At 45.0% G+C, this 19,525-nt stretch overlaps 1 long non-coding RNA gene across 2 annotated transcripts in view; it reads left to right on the forward strand.

The window, feature by feature from the left end:
• Window positions 1–12,911: 12,911 nt before the first annotated feature.
• Window positions 12,912–19,525, forward strand: part of LOC114622248 — a 36,289-nt gene continuing 29,675 nt past the window's right edge. For both annotated transcript variants that reach the window (XR_003711564.1, XR_003711565.1), the window contains exons 1-2: window positions 12,912–12,997; window positions 13,338–13,885. This is a non-coding gene — a long non-coding RNA (uncharacterized LOC114622248). The remainder of the gene's footprint in view (window positions 12,998–13,337; window positions 13,886–19,525) is intronic.

Genomic DNA, 19,525 nt, shown 5'->3' on the forward strand with positions numbered 1-19,525 from the left:
CCCACTTATTTCTGCCTTTCTCACGCCAGGCTTGCCTTTGTTTTCCCTTTTCCTAGGCTGTCTTGGAGAATATCCTGTACACACCACACACACACACACACACACACACACACACACACACACACACACACACACACACACACGGGCTTTTTTCCTTTTCCTTCTCTATCCAATCGTTCCTCTTTCAATATCACTCAGATCTGTGGCCATTGAATGTTCCGTGCGTTTTAAAGATGTACTTCCTCTTTAGCTATATCTTTGCGATTTCTAAATTAAAGGAGGAGAAACAACAAACCTTTTAGACAGCCTAGAGAACCTTTCAGGCCAGGGCAGGGTGCGGGGCCAGAGTCGGGGAGCAAAGCTGCTCCATCCAGCCACTCAATTTCCTGCTCCAGTGGCCTTCAAGATTTAGGGGTTGGGGGTTTGGTCAGACATGGCCTTTTTATTTATTTATGATCAGTCTTTTCCTGGCTGCAGTCCTACATTTTCATTATAGCTGCTGGCCAGGGGTGCCCTTCCTTCCCCTACATCCAGGCTGTGCACCCCAGCAGAAGCAGCAAGGCAAGTGGACCCTGATTGTTGTTGTTGTTAGATTTGTGTGTGTGTGTGTGTGTGCTGGTCCTTGATCAGTGAGGGTGCGAAGAGGCTTCACAGCAGCTTTCCAGCCAGGAACTTCACAAGCTGGAAAACCCTGACAGCACAGAGGCTTGCAGTAGCCAATGCAGGTGCCTCCTGCCTGTTCAAAGGGCTATTTATAAGTGGAACTGTGGGGCACGGCTGTGGGGTCCAGCTGCTCTGGAGAGGCTTCTTGGTGCACATGGGCGCATCGCCAAAGCATGCAGTGTGGAGGAAATGTTTAATAAAGACGTGGGAGCCTCCGTCTGTTTGTTTATTCTCACCAAAAGGTGGACAGAGGGTGTCCCTGGAAATAGCTTTGAAAGCAGACAGCAAGGTATCCAGGCCCAGCCAGGGAATCAAAGGAAACTCTCTGGCCAAAGAGGCAGAATGCACATCTTCCCTCATCGCTCCCTCCCTCTTCCCTGCCCCAGATGGTCATCTGGGGTTGTCTACCTTTTACTGTGGGGGCGGGAGAGAGAGGTAGAAAGAGGCATGGAAAGGTCACACCAGAGAGAGACTATTAAGAAATCATTAGTTAGGTGTGAACTCATCATCCCTAACACTTGCAAAGGTGGGACTCTACTGGGAGAGCCTGGCGTGCTGACGGGTGTGTTCACTGATGAGCTACATGGAAAGTCTTACCATACAGCATTCCTGGAGAATGATACCAAATGAGATCTTGAATGGTAGAAGAGTGGTCCTCCATGTTTGGCTGTGTCTCCAGTTCCTCAAAGATACCTACAGTACAGAGCCATTTTAAAGATTCTCGTAGCCAGTCAGGGAGAGTTCAGACATTGTAAGATCACCTTTTCAGACACCTGTTCACTCAGTCCCAAAGCTGGCAAGTGAAGTTTTGTGGAAGGGATTGACAGTCATAGATATATCTCCTACAGGTTCATCAGGACATGAGCTTTCTTTGCAAATGCCAGGGATCTAGAACTTTCTATGGGCTTTACATATTTGCTACCATGTCTAATTTTGTTTTGTTTTGTTTTGTTTTTGTTTTCTTGAGACAGGGTTGCCCTGGCTGTCCTGGAACTCACTCTGTAGACTAGGCTGGCCTCAAACTCAGAAATCTGCCAGCCACCACTGCCCGGCACGATGTCTAATTTTAAACTTCCAAATGTTAGAGGCTATATACTTGTCTTTGTCTAATAGACAGCTAGCTCTGTTGACTGAATGATTTCAAGGGTTCTGGACCCAAATAAAAATGTCATTAGAAGGTCTTCGCAGAGTCATCCTTGATCTTTCAATTTCCTACTCTGGACCCTCAGTGGTGAGTTTTGAGATGCTTGTGAGAATGAACCCTACCATATCCAATTCTCCTCCATCTTTTCAAAGGTAGAAAACAGTTATAGAGGTTTGGAAGAGAAGGGAGGGGGAGGATGTAGAACAGGAGGAGGAAAGTGGGGGTATTAGTTTTTTTGTTTGTTGTCGAGACAGGGTTTCTCTGTGTAGCCCTGGCTGTCCTGGAACTCACTCTGTAGACCAGGCTGGCCACAAACTCAGAAATCCGCCTGCCTCTGCCTCCCAAGTGCTGGGATTAAAGGCGTGCGCCACCACTGCCCAGCTAGATTTTTTTTATTATTATTATGATACCTCTCAACTTTGGAATGGTCTGGGGAACCCTTCGCTTGGGTTCACCTCCTCCTGTAAACCCTGGTCCCCAGCCTCACCCCCTTTTCAAATTCAGCTCATAATGTAGGGGATGGATTCATTCTTACAGCCAGACATAGGCTTTGTTTTCACTACTCGGCACTGTGATAACACAGGAGATGCGCTTGTAACTGTGGCTAGATTGGCATCCATGGGACAGGCTCCTCCACCTGCTTCCTTGCAGATAGACACCATATGGAGTATACATTGCGCATGTCGCGGCAAATGCCCACGCTGCTAATTGGTACTCAGGGATGAGGCCATGGTGGAGAAGGAGGATAACGAAGATGGTGCTAATGATGACAGTGATGATGACCACGCTGATTGCGGATAATGATTCCGGTTCTGAGCATAAAGAGATGCTTAACACAGATGGGAAGAGTGGGTGAATGAATCTGGCTTAGGAATTCCATTGACTGCTTCACTGAGGTCTGGGTCTCTACTGTTTCACGAGCGTAGTCTTTTCTATGATGACTTACTTAAAACAAAACCGAACACGAGCTCTTGGAGGTGAACAGGTGGCTCAGTGGGTAGGTAAAGTGTGCAGGCAGGAGGGCATTCCCACACCTACATAAAAAGCCATACATGGTAGATATGCCTATTAATACTCCATCATGACGACAGAAGAGAGATCAAGGCATTCAGTCTAGTCAAAATGGACATCTCCAGGGTCAGTGAGAACATCTGTCTCAACAAATAAGGTGAAGCTCAAGACAGGGAGAGCTCTGGCCTCCACATGTATTTGCATGGGTGAGCGTATCGGCACACTCCTGAGTGCATACGTGCGCACACACACACTTCTCATGTTAAAACCCAAACCAAACATAATCTTCAATTTTTAGGAATGTGGCCAGGGCAGAATCAGCTTGACAGTGACCAAGGTGGTCTGGTACGTCCCTTTTCCTAAGTCCAAATCGAAAGCTACGGTTTGTTGACCTACTCACGATGTCCTTTCTCTCCTCTCTCCTCTCCACCACTCTCCTTGATTTTCTCTCCTCTCTCAAGATAAATGGCCAGAGGAGAGAGGCAATGCTGACAACTCAGGCCAAGTGCACGTTCCAAGTTAAAAGCATTTTAAAAAGTCTGCAAGGCAGAGATGGGTGCGTCATCATTGATACACAAAATGCAAACGAATAAACCCATCCATGCAACATAGATGGAAGTAGGTCATTGCAAGAAAGAACTACCTGGAAAACATCTTGAATCAATCCTCCTCCCCTCTCCTCCTTCCCCTCCCTTCCCTGCCTTCTTTCTTTTGTGTGTGTGCTGGAGGTGGAGGGGGACATACACATACCACAGCTCTATCTCTGTTCTTCAGGATTGGTAGCAAGCATCTTCACCCACATCGACATCTCAAAGCCCTTAATATCTTAAAAAAAAAAGAAAGAAAGAAAGAAAGAAAAAGAAAAAGAAATAAAAAAAAGAAAACCGAAGAAGAAAACAAAGCAAAACCCAGAGTGGGGAAAAATCACCAGAACTTGGATTTAGACCCAGGGCTCCAGTGAGACCCGAGTACCCTCCAGCCCTTAGTGACTCCGTCTTTGGAGTATGTATTCTCCTTGTAAAATGTAGATAACAGTACGCCATACCCCCACCGGGTTGTTTTTGGATTAAATGAGATAGCAAATATAAAGCGTCTCACACAATGCCTGGTACAAGGCAGGTGTTTGATAGTGACTAATAATATCCTGGGAGTCTTGACCTGTTGGCACCACAGGGTTGGAGTGTGAAGATCGAATGGTTGTGACAGGGCTGACTACGGAGAGGGAGCAACACAGACAGAAGATGTGGTTTTGTAGGGATTCTTTGACTCTGGGCTAAGTCTAATAGTTGTGTGGAAATGTGACAATGAGATAAAGATAAATTATCAAGGACAAATTTTCTCTCCGTACAGGCACCTGGTAGGACTCATTGTAACTGTTGGGTTTTTGAAACATGGAACACGCAAGTATCTGCCTAGCAGACATCCTTGGGAAAGATATCGAGATTAAGTAGCTTAACCGTGTGTGACCGTTCTTAAAATATTTGGATTTGTAAGGAGAAAGGACATGGAAATCCCAAGAGATAATTATAAAATAATATCGCCATTGTTACTAGCAACAGATGCCTCCTGAAATGGAACTGTTTAACTTTTTTTTTTTTTTTCGAGACAGGGTTTCTCTGTGTAGCCCTGGCTGCTCTGGCACTCACTCTGTAGACCAGGCTGGCCTCGAACTCAGAAATCTGCCTGCCTCTGCCTCTGCCTCCCAAGTGGATTAAAGGCGTGCGCCACCACTGCCCGCCTTGTCTGACTTTTTTTTAAAGTTCTTTTAAACCAGGCTTTCATGTAGCCTAGGCTAGACTTGTCCTTGTTATATAGCCGATAATGGCCTTGAACTCCAGATCTCCTGTCTCTGCCTCTGGAGCATGGAGATTACTGATATGCAGCATCACACCTGGTTTATTCCTAGAGATGGAACCCAGGGCTTCGTGCATGCTAAGCAAGCAGCCTGTGCAGTGAGCCAAATCCCTGCCTCTTCCATCCTAAGCCAGAACAGAATTTCCAGCAATACCTTTCCCGTTTGGAACGATACAGGACAGCAGATTTATTTCCACACAGCTCACTTGTATTATTTCTTGCCTTTCAGGTTTCTTTTTCTGTCTTTGGGCAATAGCCTGGCAGCCAACTCTATTGGGAAGTTCCAGCAGGGAGTTTGCCACAGGACGCAGAAGCATGGGTGACTCTAACTGCCAATACCCGCCCGATTTCATAGTAAAGACAGACGCTCATAGCCAGTCTCTCTAAGCATATCTGAACGGTAACGATCAAACCTACAAAAGACAAAGGTGCCAGATCCATTTGTCAGGATCCATAGGCTCCTTTGAAGGAAGCAACCAATATCTCTTTCCCTCAAAGCAAGAGGTCAGCGTCCATCTGCAGCTAAGACTCTCAGACGGGGGGAGGGGGAAGCCGTGCTATTGAATCTGGATCTCGGCACTGGAGTGCAAATGCCCTCTGGACATCTAATGCCTATCTCCAAATTTTCAGAATTTATTGACAAAGATGTTGGATGGATGGAACAGGTTAGAGCATCTTGCTAAATAAAATACAGAATACATTTATCATCCCCCTCAATCTACTAAAATCTTGTTGCTCCTTCAGGGAAGGAAATGAATCAGTTTGACGGGACTTGCTCTGTCTGTCAAGCAATCTAAGTCCCGAACACCGGTTCTACTGTGGATTATTCTAGAAATGATGGTTTACTGATATCTCCCCCTCCACCCCACCCACCCCCACCCCAGGTAATGTTGCAGATTTAGGACATTACAAACCTCTCCTTTGCTTTTAAAAATAGAGGCATGGCCTGGCGGTGGTGGCGCACGCCTTTAATCCCGGCACTTGGGAGGCAGAGGCAGGCAGATTTCTGAGTTCGAGGCCAGCCTGATCTACAAAGTGAGTTCCAGGACAGCCCCGGCTATACAGAGAAACTCTGTCTCAAAAAACAACAGCAACAACAACAACAAAAAAAAGAAGCCTGAAACCTGCTCTCTTTGTCTTTCCAAATTCCTTTAGAATGAAGTGATTTCCCCGCCCCCTGCCTTTAACAGATTCTCTCAAAATCAACATTGCCTTACAAAAACAACAACAAACAAACAAACAAACAACCCAAATAAACCAAAATCCTACTTTTAAAAGGTATGGGCACGGGCTTTTACCGCTGAGTTGATTCTGTAAAAATCTATGAAGAAGCAAATGGCCAAGGCACGGGACCTCTGCCTTGACAGGCCCATTTCCAGATATTGTCCCTGCACTTAGCATTTCTGAAGAGGTTTCGGAAATGAATGGGTTCAAGGCCAGAGACGGGTATAAAGAATTTTCAGATTGTGTCTCTTTTGTAAATGTCATGGTCAAAGCCATGATTTTCCAGAAACATTGCAAACCTACTAGGAAGCAAATGAGAAAAATATATGAACGACCTTCCTGCTTCTAGCTCTCCCTGTCAATTATAGCGGACCCTGGGGGCTACGAACTTCCTGAAATCTCTGGGCTTAATAAAAATTCACCATTTCCAGAATGCATACTGCATGGACACAACTTCGAAATCATAAAACCCCCAACTCTGAAGATTGCAATGGGAGCCCAAGGGTGATACCATCAAAATTAATTTTCTGGTGTCTTGGGTACTTCTGGTTATCTTTAGGATTTGAGGACTTTCACCTTAAGGAAGACAGATACTTGTTGAAGAGCTCTGGAACAAACCAAGCATATTAGTATATGCCTGTAATCTCCCTGCTGGAGAGCCTGGAACAAGATGACCAAGAGTTTGAGAGCAGTCTGGGCTTCATAGTAAGTCTCAAGCTAGGCTGGCTTATGTGGTGAACCTGTCTTTAAAAAAAGAAGGAAGTCGAGAGTGGTGGTACACACCTATAATCCCAACACTCAGGAGGCAGAGGCAAGTGGATCTCTGAGTTTAAGACCAGCTTGCTCTAAAGAGTGTGTTCTAGGACAGCCAGGGCTACACAGAGAGACTCAGTTTCAAAGAATATATATATACATATTATGTGTGTGTGTGTGTGTATTCTGTATATATATACACACACACATATGTATATACCTGTAAAGTGTGTGTGCTTGGTTGCATGTATTTGTAACCCCAGTACACTTGTGTACAGTTAGGTACATCCCTGGGTATTCCTACCTAGCCTTGCCTTCTTGGCAAGCTCTAGGACAGTGAAAGACTCTTCTCATGCTCTGTCTTTAAATGTCCGATCTCCCTGCTTTCCACCTCCCTAGTGCCGGGATTTCAGTTGTGTTACCATGCTTGGTTTACACAGTGCCAGGGCTTTGTGGATGCTAGGCAAACGTTCTACCAACTGAGCTACACAGCCAGCCCCTCTACTATCTGTCTTTACTATTTCTGCATTCTAATATCTTTTACTTAGGGTTACTATTGCTATGCTGAAACCTCTGACCGTAAGATGTGGGGAGGAAAGGGTTGATTTCACTCACATTTCCATTTGACATCACTGAAAGTAGTTAGGGCAGGACCTCAAACAGGACAGGAGCCTGAAGGCAGCAGCAGAGGTCATGGAGAAGTGCTGCTTACTGGCTGGCTTCTCACAGTTTATTCTGCTTGCTTTCCACCAAGGACCAGGAGCCCAAGGTGGTAGCACCCACATAACGCTGGGCCCTCCCTCTTCAATCAGTAATTAAGAAAATGCTCTACAGGCTCGCCTCTAGCCTGATCTCTGTCTGAAGGCATTTTTTTTCCCCACAGAGGTACCCTCCTGTCAGATGACTATGGCTTGTGTGAAGTTGACAGAAAACTAGGCAGCACAGAATACTATGCTCTCTTACTAAACCAGAGACCTAGGGTGTTACTCAGTGGTAGAGCACTGGCCTTGCAAGCACTAAGCCCCGAGTTTGACCCTCAACAGCACAAATAACAGAAGCTTTGATACTCCCACCTATTCGTGAAGCAACTCTCAAAGAACTTTTTTTTTAATTATGTTTAATTTTTGGTGCTGTCAGATTCTTGTACATGCTGAGTTATACACTCTCTGGTTGAGCTACGTCTCCAGCCTAATGATTCATTTAAGCCTGTTCTCCAGCCATCTTGAACCCCTCCAGTGCGGTTGACGGCTCTGACCATTCAAGAAGGATGGTTGCTATTTTGAGCCTAAATTGATTCTCTTGGTCATCTTGTGAGGCCATTCAGAACAAGTTTAATTTCCTGACTCGGGTGATTCTTTTTCTCTCTTGCCTTCCTTTCTCTGATATTTTGGAGTGACTGTCACTTCCTTCAACTGTTGGTCATATGATTAGATTCTGGGATCCTCTGCAGTCTTGTCTCCTCTTTGAGTCTCAGAAAGTTGACTCAAGGGCTGGAGAGATTGCTCAGTGGTTAAGAGCTCTGACTGCTCTTCCAGAGGTCCTGAGTTCAATTCCCAGCAACCACATGGTGGCTCACAACCATCTGTAATGGGATCTGATGCCCTTTTCTGGTGTGACAGTGACAGTATACTCATAAATAACTAAATAAAATAGAATGATTTAAAGAAAGTTGATTCAAGATCTAATATAAACCCTGAGCGGGTATGGTGGTGCAGACCTTTAAATCCCAGCACTTGGGAGGCAGAGGAAGGGGGATCTCTTGAGTTAGAGGCCAGCCTGGTCTAAATAGCAAGTTCTGGGACAGCCAGGGCTACACAGAGAAACCCTGTCTCAAACAAACAAACAAACAAACACAAAAACAAAAAAAAAAAGATTAACTATAAACCTTAAGGTTTCCATGACTACCTTGGGAGAGTAGGATTCTCACATCTCCTGTTCTCCCCTCTGTATATCCTGCTCAATGCAACTGTACCATCCCTTTGTATTCATTCACCAGAGGCGGGATGTGAGGTGTGAGCCAGGGAGCTCCGCCCACACAGTGACATTTGTAGCAGCCTCTGCTGAGATATGTAAATACAATCACAGTCTTGGGCCTTCATACTTGCTGAGTAGGAAACTCTAGAGAAGTACTGTAAATCTACATATTAAGAAAACATGACAGTGGCTTCTTTATTTCCTATCTACTCATTTATTTAGAGGCTGGGTCTCACAATGTAACACCAGCTATCCTGGAACTCACTGTGTAGACCAGGCTGGCCCTTTACAGAAGATCCTCTGGCTTGTTCCTCCTGAGTGCTGAGATTTAAGGTGTGTGTCACCATGCCTGGCTTGACTCCTTTCTTTTCATGGTTCCTCATGTATTATATATGTTTGTGTGTGTATGTGTGCGTGTGTGCTCATACATATATGTATATGTATGTATACAGGAGGCAGGAGGTCAATGTGAGGTATCCTTTTACAATTATTCTTTACCTTATTTTTTGAGACCAGGTCTCTCACTGAAGGTGGAATGCAGCACTTCCAATAGTTTACACTAGCCAGCAACCTCCAGAGATCCCCTTCTGGCTGCCTTCCCGATGCTGTGGTCACAGGTTTGTGACACTGAGCCTGGCTTTTTATATGCGTGCTGGGGATCCAAACTCAGGTCCTCATGTTTGTATGACTAGCACTTTGTCAACCGAGCCACCTCCCCAGCATCCCTGATTGGTTCTTAAGTCCACCAAGAGTTTGAAAATAGAAACAGTTCAAGACTTTGCCCATGCTTGTTGCCAACTTTCCCCAACTCGTTGCCTATGTTTTATCGAAGTGAATTTTTAGTTAGTGGCTATTTAATTCTTTTGTTGTGCTACAGGTACCACCCAGGGCCTTACACCCACAGGCAAGCACTCCACCATTAGCAGAGCCAGACCTTCCATGAATGAACCAGTAAATTCGAGACCATGCTACATTTGACCTGGTAGGATTTTGTATACTGCTCTGTCTTATCAATCAAAAAGATATCTTAATTCTGGAGCAAGATTTCATGACTACTACACAGGGATCAAGAAGAAAATGAAACAAAACTTTTTTTTTTTTTTTTGATTTTTCAAGACAGGATTTCTCTGTACAGCCCTGGCTGTCCTGGAACTCACTCTGTAGACCAGGCTGGCTAGAACTCAGAAATCTGGCTATCTCTGCCTCCCAAGTGCTGGGACCAAAGGTGTGAGCCACCACTGCCCGGCTGAAACAAAACCTTAATGACGCAATAGTACCAGTCTCTTCTATGTTGATACAATGATAAGAAATGGTGACACACAACCCCACAATTAGTCTTTTCCCCCTCTGATAAAGGATACATCAGCATGCACAGGATTAACTGATCCTTTGTCTTCTGCTTCCCCTATCTCCTGGGTTGAACTATTGTTCAAAAAATCCATTTGTACATGCATTCCAGAGCTTGGGCTCAGGCAATGGGTTGTGACTGTGAGCCTCTGTGGGCACACAGGTGGTAGGAGCATTGTCTTGTCGTTATCCACCTATTGACACTCTAGCTATCAAAGTCCCCAGGCATCCTTAAATGCTTCACAGTAACTAACATAGCAATTTTCCTTTAAAAGGTTGAAATAGCATCAGATGAATAATTATATTTTTTATTCCTCCTAACTTTCTCTTTCTTTCTTCCTTCCTCTCTCTCTCTTTCTTTCTTTCTTTCTTTCTTTCTTTCTTTCTTTCTTTCTTTCTTCCCTTTTCCATATTAGAGGTGAACAGATTCTGCTGTGGGCCAAGTAATTAAAAAAATATATATTTATTATATGCTGGGCATAGTGGTGCATGCCTTTAATCCCAGCACTTGGGAGGCAGAGGAAGGAGAATCTCAGTAATTCCAAGAATCCTGTGTTTTTAGGAGGACAGATCAAAAAATTCTCTGGGACTTCTCTTAGTCACCATTCATATAAATGAACTCAGTAAATTAAAGGTAATCCTTGACTCGAGGAATGAAGAGAACCTTAGGAAGGCATAGTAGGATTCATAGAGTTTGCCTGCCAGCCAGCCTCACTGAAAAACAGTAAGTTTTGGGTTTATTGAGAGACTCTGTCTTAAGAAAATATGGCCCAGAATGATAGACGAGGGCACCTAACACCCCCCCCACCACCACCACCATCTTATGTCTATCCCTTCATGGGTATACACACACACACACGATAAAAATTTTAAATAAAATCATCATGTTTATGGTTATTTGTTTCTTTGATCATTGTACTTATGAAGCAAAAGGTGCCCTGGGCTTGGGGAATCTTTTTAAGTGTATGCACACATACACAGGAACACACACACAACTCATCTGAACACACAGATGTGTCCTTTGTAGTGTCTGGTACAGTGCTATCATAAATTCAATAAATGTGTATAGAAAAACTGAATTCAGGGAAGATGAGCGAGAGGAAGGGTACAAAGGAGGCTCAAGCTCCCCCCCCCCAGGTTGACAGCAGTGTCAAGCGCTTTATGAAGGACGTTAGTAGCAGGCTTCTGTTGGCACAGGCCTGCCATATCAGGACTCATGAGGGAGGACCACAAGCTGGATGCCAGCCTGGACCACTAAAATTCTGCTTCAAGAAAGATACTGGCCAGTTCTCCTGGAGAACCCACCTTATGGAGACATACAAAGGAGCTGGCAAAGGCCTCCAGAGGCACAGGACTGGCTCTTGACACTCCTGTTGGTGGAACCCCAGGGAATCCCTCGTTCTTGGATCAGTAAGTGATGTACCTTTCTGGAAGGCCAACACTCAGTGCCACATGGGCCACAGTTTTGCAGGGCCAGCCAACCCCAGCCTGAAGGAGGCTGTGCCAGAACACTCCCAGGATCCTAGGCACTGGGCCTTGTTGAGTGCCATCATTCTAACTAGTCACGTTGGAGACCCTGCACCATGCTCTCACAGCTTCTGTTGATTATTCATGATAATCCAGAATAATCAGCCTTAGTTTTGGTGACTTGCTTCCATTTATTCACTGATCCTCATTGCTCAGAGGAGCTTGCAAATTCATGGCCTCATCCCAAGACGATGGCGAGCAGCTTTGGAAAACATTGCTTCATTTTCAAAACACTGTCCAATGGCCATAGAGATAGATGGCTGTAGCCAAAAATGCTATGAACACCCGAGAGGACTTCTCAAGATGCCAGATCACGACACTGACGGTGCAGCTCTGTTCTACTTTCCTCTCATCACAGCAAACCAATCCATCCAGTCTTTAAGACATTCAGCACGCGTCCTTCACCCTTAACCATTCACAGGATGATTCTGTCCCGATGGAAGCTATTCAAACAGAGGATGTTGAGGCTTATCGGTGACCATGAGTGTGCCGTAGACTGAGATCAGAGTCAAGAAATACTTGAAGAATGTGTCTTTTATAAGACAGGTTTTCACGTAATCCAGACTTGTCTTAAACTCTCTATGCAGCTAAGCATGATTTTGATTTTTTCCATTCCTGCTTTTACTTCCTGGGTATAAGGATTACGATTACAGTCATGGGGCACCATGTCTGGTATAGGTGGTGGTGGTAATTTGAACCCAGACTTTCTGGCATGATAGGTAGGTACCACATCTCATTCATATATGTGTGTGTGTGTGTGTGTGTGTGTGTGTATTCCTCAACCCCAGAAAGTATTATATAGATAGATAAGTCTGAATTAAGGAAACTAATGTCCAAATGAGAAAGGGAAGGCACTTAGCAGTGTGTCTGAGGACAGAGACTAGGGGAATGATACAACCTAGCTACAACCCAGTGTTTAGATCCATTTCTGTGATACTGTGTATTGATTGAAAAAGCATCACACACACACACACACACACACACACACACACACACGATGAAGTTTTGTATCACATAGCATAGCCCCAGCTGTCTGAAGTAACCATCAGTCCTACTAAAACAATAGTGCCTTTAAATTTAGAGCAGGCGAGTCTGGGCCAGACTCATCCCAGCCCCCAGTACGACCGTCCCCCTCCCCCCAGAAAACAGAGTATTGTTTCCATCCAGTCTTGTGCTGAAAGGAAGCCTCTCATCTGGCAATGACCTTGTGAGACAACTTTGGGGAGAGCAAAGAGCAGAGAAGAGAAAGACCCTGTTCTCAATGAAAACAGGAAAAGTAAAGAGAAAAAAACAAGCTGTCTCTCCACAAGGTTTTTCTGGGCTGACCGTGAACGGTTCCGGTACATTCCATCAAATGGAATGCCTTCATAGAGTCAAGCCAAGCGCGAACACTGTGTCTGGGACTCCCACTCCAGGGACACACACATGGGCTAACAGCGCGCACACGCTTCTGCGCTCGCACACCCTGGGAGAGCACTTATATAGCCTCCATAAGGCTAAGTAATAAACACTTTGTCTTCACCCTGCTATTTATGGGTTGCTTGGGGCATCCTGTTCTCTCCACTGCCTTTACCTGAACAGACGGCTCCTGCAGACTGGGAGTTTAATGGGGACAACAGTAAATCTGTGAGGCTTTGTGTACCCTCCCGTTCCTGCTTCCCTGACCACCCCGCTCTTTGCAGAGAAAGGCTGATCCACAACCATCCACTTAGTCTCAGGCTCCCTTCCTGCAGGTTAAAGCCCTTTTCCTTTGTCCCTGGGCCCTTGTCTTCTTCCTTCCTTTCAGACATCTCTCTAGGACATCTCTCTAAGATATCCCTTTCTATTTTGCCTCTCCCAGGCATCTCCTTTTCGGAGGCAGCGATGAAACAAACAACTCTGCCGGCAACAAGACCAGCTCAGAGAGCTCCCAGCTGGCGGCTCTCACCCCAAAGGCTCTTGGGAAATGGCATGCAGGCGCACACACAAAATCAAGGAGATGATCCGGCCTACCTGGCACTCACTTTCAAGTTCACTCAAAGGCCTTGTGCTTCCCTTTGCCCACAGTGACTGAGTTACCAGGAGGGACAGATGTTCGTTTGGAAGCCAGATGTGTCCCCCAGACAACGGATGTCAGACAGTTGGAGAAGAAGATGCTCAATGGATGCGGAACCACAGCTGATCGATCACCTTGGCCAGTTTGGGGAGGTGGGAGCTTTGCGCTCAGCTTCCTCTGGGGATTCTCAGGGCTTTCCAGGTTGACAGGTCCCCTGAGGAGATGGAGTCACAGTCGCACCCTGACACCCCGCAGGCCATCGCACCAGCATGGAGCCCCGACATCTCTCAGCCGCACCGTCATCTTGGGACAAGTGGTTGGCTGTCTCTTGAAAACAGACCAGACAGAAAAGGGTACGTTAACTTAGCCTCTCCCCACCGAACACAGTTCGCCATTGCAGTTCCGGTTATCTCACTGTAATGCCCTCCTGGCGGCGTTCCCAGGAAAATTCTAACTAATCATAAAAATAGAAAGAAAAACGCAACCTAAATTCCATTCCTCGTCTTAAATGAGTGATGTGTTCACTTTTATTTATTTTTCTGGAAGCGAGGCGGGAAAAGAAAATGAATTTCAGGGCTTAGAAAAACAAGCTACTAACAGGACTAAGTATAGCTGAGCAGTGGTGCAGACAGCTCTGGGCTGGCAGACGGAGCGGGCATAGCCTAGGTGCATCCTGGCTGCAAATTTAAGAGTATAATCCTGGAACACCTGGCGGCGCATTGCCAACACAGGGTAGAAGATGGATAGAGATGTGGAGCTGAATGCAGACACACATGTGCACCTGAGGACACACAAACACAGGTACATATCACACATGTTAAATACTCTTATTGCACTAGTGGGTAAGTGCCTGTCCAATCCTCCTGATGACCTCTGACCTTCTCCCTGGACTAGTCTTTCTGGATGCATGGAATGATTTCTATGTCAACTTTTTTTTTAATATATATTTTATTTATTTACATTTCCGATGTTAATCCCCTTTCCCTACCCCACCCTACCCCCAAACCCCTATCCCTTCCCCTCCACCTTTTTTCCTTTTATACCATTCTAATTACATACAAAGTATTAAGGTCAGTTCTAGGTTGAGGAACTAGTAATACAATAGATGCAAATAGTCAAGGAACAAGCAAGACAATAAACATAGATAGTCAAAGAACAAGCAAGGCAATAAACAAAGTCACTCTCATGAGTGATCAATGCTTCTAAGGGCTTATCAGGATGACCAAAATATCTGAGCCTACTTTCCTGTCCTAGCCCAAAGTCATTTTCACGCCTGAAGCCTACTTCTTTGCTCTAGCCTAAGATTTAGATTCCTGCCTGAAATTACTCTATGTCAACTTCTTGAGACCCTTTTAGAGATCAAACAAGGGGTATCTCAGTTGGTAGAGCTTCTGCCTAGCACACACACAGCCCCAGGTTCAACCCCAAATATAGCATAAACAGGTGTAAGGGCATGTGTCCGTAACCCCAGCACTCAGCGGGTAGAGAAAGATGGATTGGAAGTTCTAGGTCACCTTTGGCTACATAGCAATAGTAAGTTTGGTGCTAGCTTGGAATACATAAGATTCCATCTCAGAAAAGACAGAACAAATAGAAGCTTGCTCTAAGAACTCATAACCCAACTCCAGGCCAAGGGTGGACATTCTAAACTGGTCCTTCATCAGAGCCGAGTGACTGTAATTGATGCAAAATTGCATCGTTGGTTACCTTGGTTACCTTGCTCATTCTGACACCTCGTTTGTATCATACTAACTGTTCAACAAAATATCTGCTGAGAAGGAGGTTGATGGTCTGCCCACCATCATAGTACATGACGTGATTGATGTCAGCAGGACCCAGGCTTACCAGCAGCCAAGAGCTGTGCTGTGAGGTCACAGCTGGGGGCGACAAGGCTGAGGAGCTCCTCCCTGACAATGTTTTCTCCTTCTCTATAAGAAGTATTTGCTGCCGGGCAGTGGTGTCGCACGCCTTTAATCCCAGCGCTTGGGAGGCAGAGGCAGGTGAATTTCTGAGTTCGAGGCCAGCCTGGTCTACAGAGTGAGTTCCAGGACAGCCAGAGCTACACAGAGAGACCCTGTCTCGAAAAAAACCAAAAAAAAAAAAAAAAAAAAAAGAAAAAGAAAAAAGAAAAAAGAAAAGAAAGAAAGAAAAAAAAAGAAGTATTTGCAAGATACACCACAGGAAGGTTCAAAAATCCCCAAACCCGGCTTCCGATGCCGCCTCTGCTAATGTTCACGGATGAAAAAGAAAGTCAAAGACACTCCCACACGCTGCCTCCCTCTCTCAGAACCATTAGCATCCCCCCCCCATCATAGCTCCAGCCCTGGAAATGGGCACTGCTACTTGATAGCCAAGTTCTAGCTGGGCTAATTAAGCATACTGAGCTAATAACCTTCCATTTTGGGACCAGTATTATTCATAATTTAATGTATTGTTGCTGAAACATCAACCTTTCGACAACTGGCACATTGCCCACGGCAGCCCGAGTGCTGACCATCTTTCAGTAAAATGAGTATTATTGTTAAAACAGGCATAAATCATTCATGGTTGCAGCTTTTGTGTTAGAACCCTACGTGAAAATAAGCAGTAAGCCGGGTAATTTATTTACCTTTTGGTGATTATTTTTTATGATTTTATGATCATATTCAATGATTCATAAATATTGGCCAGGTGCCATTTCATAATCATTTTATATTTTTAACGATTGGCGAAAGCGGTTCTGTTTTTCATCTTTAAAATTTTCAGGATTGATATTCCTCAGCAACTTAATCCAGACACCAAGGCAATTTTATTGGACCGAAGGGGGTGGGGAATAACAAAGTGTCCAGGCCCCTTCATTTGAACAAACCCCTTTCAACAGAGCCATTTGGAGTGTCCAACTTGTTATATAACACTGCACTCGGGGCGACAAAGTTTCTTTGAAGTTTAACACACAGAGGGGGCCTCGAAATTGGAATAAGAGCCCAGGAAAAACAGTTAACAAGCTCCTGGTTGGGACGATGACGGGAAGGGGCTGTAGCGCAGGAGGAGGCCTGGAGATGTTGGCCCTTAGCCAAGAAGGTTGGATTGACTCTAGCCCTACTCCCAGCACCTGGTTGGGGAATGTGATTACAGTCCCCTGCGGATCTGGAAACTTCTTTATTGCCCTCCTGCCTGCCTGCTTCTGCTGCCTGTGTCAGCTTTGGGCTCCCCAAAACGGTTCCAGAAAAGTAGACTTCACCCCCGGCCCCCCATGACAGCAAGCAGGAACTGGGTGCTGAGGATTGGATGGGTCTCGGAAGACCCTCATCTTTTGACAGTCTTCCACTATCCTTTTCCTTTCCTTTCCTAAAACAATGAACACAGAGCTTCTGGTAAGCAGTAAGGAGCAGAAGCCAGAGACAGGATGGTGGGAGGAGTCAGGCTGGAAAAGGTAGAAAATGTGACATCGCATTAAAATGCTTCCTAAAGGCAGGAGCAAGGTCTGCAATTGAACTTGCCTTTAGAAGCTCATCCCCTGTCAGCTGTGTTGGCCCAGAGGGGTGTCAGCCAAACAAAGCTGGCACCTTTGCCCCAAACATTGATGATGAGATCTCAAAACACAGCCATGAGTCTGTGTTATCAACAGACTGCCACATCTATAGAGGAACTCAAGCAGGTAGAGAGGAACAGGTTATCATGCCTTTTGGAGTGCTTGGGACCCAGAAGCCCCAGGGACTGCTGGGGTTTTTGTTTGTTTTTCTTTTTCTACCTTCTCTCACCCCACTTCCAGCTTTCACAATCCTTTTCAACGGCATTCTGGTTTTAAGCTTTTCCTGGCCAACTTTGAGGGATTGGCCCTCTCCTCTTTTGTTTGAGGCAGGAGCTCTCTTGGTTCTGCTTCTAGGACACATACTTCAGACTAGCTGGCCTGCAAGCTTCTGACTGGTTCTCCTGTCTCTGCAGAATCCCAGCTTGTCAGAGGATTGCTGGGATTACAGATGCGCACGGCTGCAGCTGGGGTTTTACCTGGGCTCCAGGGATGAAACTGGTCACCAGGCTTGTCCTAACACTTTACCTGCTAAGCCATCTCTTTGGCCTCTCATATTAGTGACTTTTAAGTGTGGACTTCCAGGTCATTAATCACATCCATGACGCTAGGCAACTGTTACTATATTCTATTTCTAAAGTTTTTTCATCACCATAAACAGAAACTCTGTCTTCATTAAGCAATCCATCCCTCCTGCCTCCTCTTCTACCTCAGCCCCTGTCCCTGGAAACCTCTAATCCACTTTCTCTCTACAGATTTGTTCTTCTTGACAGCTCCTCTAAACGATATTGTACAATATTTTTCCTATTGCGCCTGGCATGTTTTGCTGAGTTTAATGTTTTCAAGGGTTTATCCTTGTTAGAGCATGTAAGGGAACTAATTCTTTTTTATGCTAATTAATGTCCCAGTGTATGTATGTATATGTGTATACACACACACACACTTTGATTTTGTTTATCCATTCATTAATTGTGGGCACTTGGGCTGTTTCTATGATTTAGCTATTGCAATATTGCAGCTATGAACATAAATGTACAAGTATCTCAAATCTATCTATCTATCTGTCTGTCTGTCTGTCTGTCTGTCTGTCTGTCTGTCTGTCTGTGTCTGTGGTATGCATGTGTGTATATGTGTTCACATGCATGGGTATATGAATGGGGAGTGAATGTAGACACATGTGCATGTGTGTGGAGCCTGCATCTGATGTTGGGTGTCTTCCTTGATGGCTCTTCACCGTATATACTGAGGCAGGGTCTCCTGCTGAGCCTGAAGCTCTGAGGATCCCCTCCCTGTCTCTAGCGCCTACATAATGAAATTACAGTCAGGCTCCCATGGCCTCCTGGCTTTTACTTGAGTTCTAGATATCTTAAACTCCAGTCCTACTGAGCCATAGAGATGGAGATGGAGATAGAGAGGTAGGTGAGTAGGTAGATAGAAAGATAGATAGATAGATAGATAGATAGATAGATAGATAGATAGATAGAAGGCAGGCAGGCAGGCAGAACATAGCCTCATTATGTAGCCCTGGTTGTCCTGGAGCTCTCTATGTAGACCAGGCTGGCCTCAAACTCACAGAGATCCTTCAGCCTCTGCCCCCTGAGTACTAAGATTGAAGGCATTCACTGTAACACTTCATCTCTTACTACATTTTGACCCTTACTTTTTTTTTTTTTTCTTTACAAGGCCACTCACTGTACACTCTATACTCTGAGCTACCTTGATCTTGGATGTTTTGCTGGCTTGCTTAGCAGGTCTGACCTGGACATGAGTTGCAAAGCCATGTTTGCCTGGGAATCCTTCTCCAGCCCTTCTGTTGTAGAATGGCTTTGGGGTGGGGCTTGGGGGCTGTTCCAGCCACCCCTGAGCATTGCTAAGGCCAGTACCGGTTGTGAATTCTGCATCAGTAACTTGCTCTTTCAACATGAGGCTTGATCAAACAGGCTGTTTCTCAGGTAAAAGCCAAGGAGCAAATTAAGAGACAGCATAACCTGGGATGAGTGAAATTCCCTTTCAAATCATGTCAGCTAGAGCAGATGTTGTCACGAAATTTGATGTTATGGATTTATTTCCTCATACAAAGTCTGAAAGGGAAAATAGCGTAAGAGATGAAATACGAATTGGACATGTCTATAGAGTGTGAATTGGATTCAAGACAAAATATTGTGAATGGTTAATAGGGTCAGTCTAAGTATACTTGTTGAAATAATCTCTTGGATATGCAAATGCTCCAAGAACCACACTGTCAAATATCTATTGTGCCCTCTTATCTGTATGTTCACAGAGCTCCTACGTGTAATAACAAACGAAAACTGTAGCTCGGAAAAATAATGTCACCCTAAAATAATACTTCTCTTTGAATAGTAATCTTTTTGTTGTCAGAGGTTTTTTTTTTTTTTTTAATTTTATTTCATGTTTGACGCACACTAGCCTGCCGAGTTCTTAACACAGCAGTCTGAAGATATCTGAGAGGGGATCATAGATACGG

The sequence above is a fragment of the Grammomys surdaster genome, unplaced genomic scaffold (assembly GCF_004785775.1).
Source record: "Grammomys surdaster isolate TR1022 unplaced genomic scaffold, NIH_TR_1.0 187, whole genome shotgun sequence".
Taxonomy (NCBI): Eukaryota; Metazoa; Chordata; class Mammalia; order Rodentia; family Muridae; genus Grammomys; species Grammomys surdaster.